This window comes from Taudactylus pleione, unplaced genomic scaffold (genome assembly GCF_031769625.1).
Source record: "Taudactylus pleione unplaced genomic scaffold, aTauple2 ptg001370l, whole genome shotgun sequence".
In the NCBI taxonomy this organism is placed as follows: Eukaryota; Metazoa; Chordata; class Amphibia; order Anura; family Myobatrachidae; genus Taudactylus; species Taudactylus pleione.
In genome coordinates, this window is record NW_028285770.1 from 291,828 (window position 1) to 297,500 (window position 5,673).

Here is a 5,673-nt window from a genome sequence, read left to right on the forward strand (position 1 = left end):
CCCATATGCAGTGCCCACTGTAGTAATGCCCTTATGCAGTTCCCCCAGAAGTGGTCCCCTATGCAGTACCCCTTATATAATGCCCCCAGTAGTGGTCCCCCTATACAGTGCCCCTTATAAAGTGCCCCCAGACACAGTAGTGGTCCCCCCCTATTGCCCCCAGTAGTAGCCCCCCCTATACAGCGGGGCCAGTAGTTGTCCCCACTATGCATTGACCCTAGAAAACACCCCCCAGTGCCCCATGAAGCGGCCCCCTATACAGTGCCTCCTATAGCGGCCCCCCTATGCAGTGCCCTCTGTAGTGGCCTCCTCCCCTATGCAGTCCCCTGTAGCTGCCCCCCCCATGCAGTGACCTCTGTAGCGGCCCCTACCCTATGCAGTGTCCCCTGTAGCTGCCCCCCCACCATGCAGTGACCTCTATAGCAGCCCCTTCCCCTATGCAGTGACCTCTGTAGCAGCCCCCTCCCCTATGCAGTGTCCCCTGTAGCTGTGCCCCCATGCAGTGACCGCTGTAGCGGCCCCCTCCCCTATGCAGTGTCCCCTGTAGCTGCCCCCCATGCAGTGACCGCTGTAGCGGCCCCCTCCCAAATGCAGTGTCCTCTGTAGCTGCCCCCCCATGCAGTGACCGCTGTAGCAGCCCCCTCCCCTTATGCAGGGACCTCTTTAGCGGCCCCCTCCCCTATGCAGTGTCCCCTGTAGCTGTGCCCCCATGCAGTGACCGCTGTAGCGGCCCCCTCCCCTATGCAGTGTCCCCTGTAGCTGCCCCCCATGCAGTGACCGCTGTAGCGGCCCCCTCCCCTATGCAGGGACCTCTTTAGTGGCCCCCTCCCCTATGCAGTCTCCCCTGTAGCTGCCCCCCCATGCGGTGACCACTGTAGGGGCCCCCTCCCCTATGCAGTGTCCCCTGTAGCTGCCCCCTCCCCTATGCAGTGTCCCCTGTAGCTGTCCCCTCCCCTATGCGGTCTCCCCTGTAGCTGCCCCCCATGCAGTGACCGCTGTAGGGGCCCCCTCCCCTATGCAGTGACCGCTGTAGCAGCCCCCTCCCCTTATGCAGGGACCTCTTTAGCGGCCCCCTCCCCTATGCAGTGTCCCCTGTAGCTGTGCCCCCATGCAGTGACCGCTGTAGCGGCCCCCTCCCCTATGCAGTGTCCCCTGTAGCTGCCCCCCATGCAGTGACCGCTGTAGCGGCCCCCTCCCCTATGCAGGGACCTCTTTAGCGGCCCCCTCCCCTATGCAGTCTCCCCTGTAGCTGCCCCCCCATGCGGTGACCGCTGTAGGGGCCCCCTCCCCTATGCAGTGTCCCCTGTAGCTGCCCCCTCCCCTATGCAGTCTCCCCTGTAGCTGCCACCCCATGCGGTGACCACTGTAGGGGCCCCCTCCCCTATGCAGTGTCCCCTGTAGCTGCCCCCTCCCCTATGCAGTGTCCCCTGTAGCTGCCCCCTCCCCTATGCGGTCTCCCCTGTAGCTGCCCCCCATGCAGTGACCGCTGTAGGGGCCCCCTCCCCTATGCAGTGTCCCCTGTAGCTGCCCCCTCCCCTATGCAGTGTGCCCTGTAGCTGCCCCCTCCCCTATGCAGTGTCCCCTGTAGCTGCCCCCTCCCCTATGCACACACAAACAAAACAAAAAAATCACCACTTACCTGAATTCCCGCTCCTGACGCAGTCGGCGCTGCCCGCTCTGAGTCCCGGCTCTTCCACTGCACTATGGGAGAGACGTCAGCGTCATGACGTCTATCCCATAATCAGCAGATGCGGGGGGAGCCGGAAGTCAGAGCTCATGAGTGAGCTCCGGCTGGCTCCCTCCGTTGTGCAGCAGCCAATGAGAGTCTGACTCTCATCGGCTGCTGTAACATACATACAGCTGCCGCCGGCGGCTGTGTGTATGTCACTGTGTAGTGTAGACTGCGCTCACTGCGCGGTCTACACTACACTAGCGGAGGGGTCACTAGCGGTGTGTGCAGACAGCGCACTGCTGCTAGTGGGGGCCCCTCCGGGTGTGGGGGCCCAGGGACGACCGCCCCTGTCGCCCCTCCCTTAATCCGGCCCTGATACTATGCTCACTCACCCAGGCATTGATACATGCCACATGGCGAGTTGTGGCTTAATGGGAGCTCACTAAAATGATTTATAATAATATAGGCCCAACTTTCTTGGTTTTATGGGAAAATATTTACAATTTTTTTTGTTTAAATGTTTTTTAATTATTAGAGATGAGCGGGTTTCCTGGAAACAAAACCCACCTGAACTTACCAATTTTGGGGGGGTCCAAGACCTGGCTCAGATTTCCCCACTATATTTGGAGGCACAAACGAGGCAAAACGTCCTAGTCCTGGCATCGATGCCCCCGTGTTTTTGGGATACATTCAGTATCTCGGCGCAGGGGAGGCCGACGTTTAGAATACCAGCGCCGTAATCCCGACACCTCTACAGAATCCCGGCGCCGGCATCCCGAAGGTAAGTAGCAGGGTTGGGGGAGTGTTAGGGTGTAGGTACTAGAGGGAGGGATAGAGTTAGGCGCTAAGGGGGAAGGTTATTTTAGGGTGCAGGGAGGAGGAGTGTTAGGTTTAGGCACTAAGGGGTGAGGTTAGGTTTAAGCACCGGGGAGGGAGAATTAGGGTTAAGGTAGGGAGAGGGGGAGGGTTAGGATACCTATCGACAGGTGTGGGTGGACTGTCAAAGCTGGATGATTGTCTGAGACCTAAATTGTAAAAATTAATATCTGCACGACGCCATTTTGCGTTGTCCGCATGACTCCATTTTGCATTGTCTACACGATACCCCGTGTACATCGCTATATCATGATTATTAGCGTTGTGCGTCTGCAACCGACCTAGGTTAAAAGTCCTCATTATACAAATACATACATTTATTAATACACATAATATGAACAACCCCGCAAAGCACGTACCATGGTGTACTTCACAAACACGTAGCCGCATAACGCATACTAGCGTCTTTTCTTAATATACCCACACCGACACACTGCATACTTACACATAAAGGTTCCCTAGTATTAAGGTTAATATTAGAGGTTTTACTTGTTATCAATTATGTTGTGAAATGCAGGTATTTGATATCTAGGGTTTAGTACATGATAAGCAGACCGTGTTTGGTGCTATTCTAAACCACTGTTTATTTGCAGATCTCCGGTTCCATCGGTAAGGAGATCGCAACATGCGTCTGCAAATCATAGAGAGTTAGGTATTGAAATGTACTCTGTAATGTAATGTTTATTAGCCAGTTTAGACTTGTTCCTTGGCGGGAAAAGATACACATAGAGCCTTTGGAGGGCTGAACTACAACTGTACAAACTGACCTATGAACTACACCGTAACAGAACAACCAAGAAGAAGAACCAATGCAATTATGCCAACTCGTTTCCATTGTATTGCCACTCTCTGTAAGGGTATATATACAGACGCTCTATTTCCAGTAGTCAGTCAGCTTATTCTTTCTTTTGACAGGGGCTTCACCTTTGATGCCGGGAAATCTGGATCCAGTGCGCCAGCATATGTATCGACTGTACCTTGTGGTTGTATAACCTTTGCGCTAATTGTATTATAGATCAAGGCGTGTAACTATGCTTTTATGTGAATAATTTATTTTGTGCTTCGGAAAGCAATTATTTCTTGTGCGACTTACGACGCTAAATAGCGACATTTGGGTATAACGTTCATTAGGTATTCATATATCCCAACCCTGTCAGGATGCCAGCGCCTGTATTTTGACTGCCAGGAGTGGTACCCATCCCGTGTTTTGGATCTATATAAAAGCCTCTACCTGGATTGTATAAAGGTCCTGCGATCGCGTATATTTTTCATTCCAGCTGTGGAGAGTGAAGAGGGAGGGAGCTGGGAGCTGTGCTGTGCTGCTGTTGCATAATTGTGACTTGTGAGGTTGTGCTGGGAGCTGTGCTGTGCTGCTGTTGTGCATAATAATTGTGGGGCTGGCTGGCTGTTATCCATAGGGTCTGGATGGCTGTTGTCAAATCCATACCATATAGGGGCTGGCTGTTGTCCTGTCCATAGGAGCTGGATGGCTGTTGTCCATAGGGTCTGGATGGCTGTTGTGAAATCCATACCATATAGGGGCCGGCTGTTGTCTTGTCCATAGGAGCTGGCTGGCTGCAGCCCATAGGGGCTGGATGGCTGTTGTCCATAGGAGCTGGCTGGCTGTTTTCCATATTAATACATATGGGGCAGGCTGGCTGTTGTCCTATCCATATGGGCTGGCTGTAGTCCATAGGGGCTGGCTGGCTTTTGTCCATAGGGGCTGGCTCTTCTGCTGTGTTGTCCAGGGGTGCTCTTCTTCACCCCCAGTGTAAAAAAAAGAAAAACATTTTTTTGTGTGTGCGTGTTAGCCGGCCACACCACCAGTGTGAAAATAAAATTTTTATTTTTTTGTGTGTGTGTTAGCTGGCCACACCACCAGTGTGAAAATAAAAACAATTTTTTTGTGTGTGCGTGATAGTCACACCACAGTGTGAAAATAGAAACAATTTTTTTGTGTGTGCGTGATAGTCACACCACCAGTGTGAAAATAAAAACATTTTTTTGTGAGTGCATGTTAGTCTGCAACACCACCAGTGAAAAAATAAAAACAATTTTTTGTGTGTGTGGTTGGTTGTGTGCATTAGCCGCAACGTAGCTTTGCTATAATTGCTTGGTGACACTGCTGTAAGACCGCAATGAGTATGGAGGACAGTCACGTGACAGGAGAGCAGGATCCACATACCAGTCTTGTAGCTGCCGGCAGCAGTCATGATGATGACGCAAGGCCGCCAACATCATCTATGAAGGCCGATGTACCAGGGCTTAAGTCAGGCAAAAAAGCCAGGCTAAAAAAAAATCAACTTTTACCCTGTTAACCACTTGCCTGGCACGGTCGTATCAGATACGACAATACCAGACAGACGTATCTGATACGACCAGTCAGAAACGCCCAGTGGGTGGCTTGCTGGAAGTTAACTTCCAGCAGCCGCCCATCTCAGAGGGATCTGCTGGTCCCTCTACACTTGTGGCTCCCCCTCCTTTGTGACCTGATCACTGCTGGCCACAGTGATCGAGCACCGGCGGCACACCTCCCCCCCACCGGGCGGACTTCCATAGAAGCAGCAGCCATGGCTCATGTAGCCGCGGCTTCCGCTGTGACCCGATCACTGTGGCCAGCAGTGATCGGGCAGCCGGCCCCACCCCCTTCAGTAAAAAGCAGTAGGGCTCTGGTAGCCGCCGCCGCCACTTTGTATCCCGGCCACCAGCGGTACACCCTCCCGCTGTGGCTCCGGAACAACAGTCACTGTGTTGAAGAAGCAGCAGCGGCTCTGGTAGCCACCGCCGCTTTGTATCCGGGCCGCCAGCGGGATCCCTCCCGCTGCGGCTCCGGAACAACAGTGATCACTGTGATCACTGTATTGAAAAAGCAGCAGCAGCGGCTCTGTTAGCCACGGCTGCTGCTATCTACCCTACCACCCTAGCGGCGCCCCCGCCCACTCCTTCTGGCCTCAGCTCTGCCTCCTACCATACAGTATGAGTATAAATATATATAGATATATACAGATATAGATATACACTTATTAGAGGTGTGCACCGCCCACTTTTCGTGTTTTGTGTTTTGGTTTTGGATCTGGATCTTTCTTCGTGGTTTGGATCTGGATTGGTTTTGCCAAAACCACCCT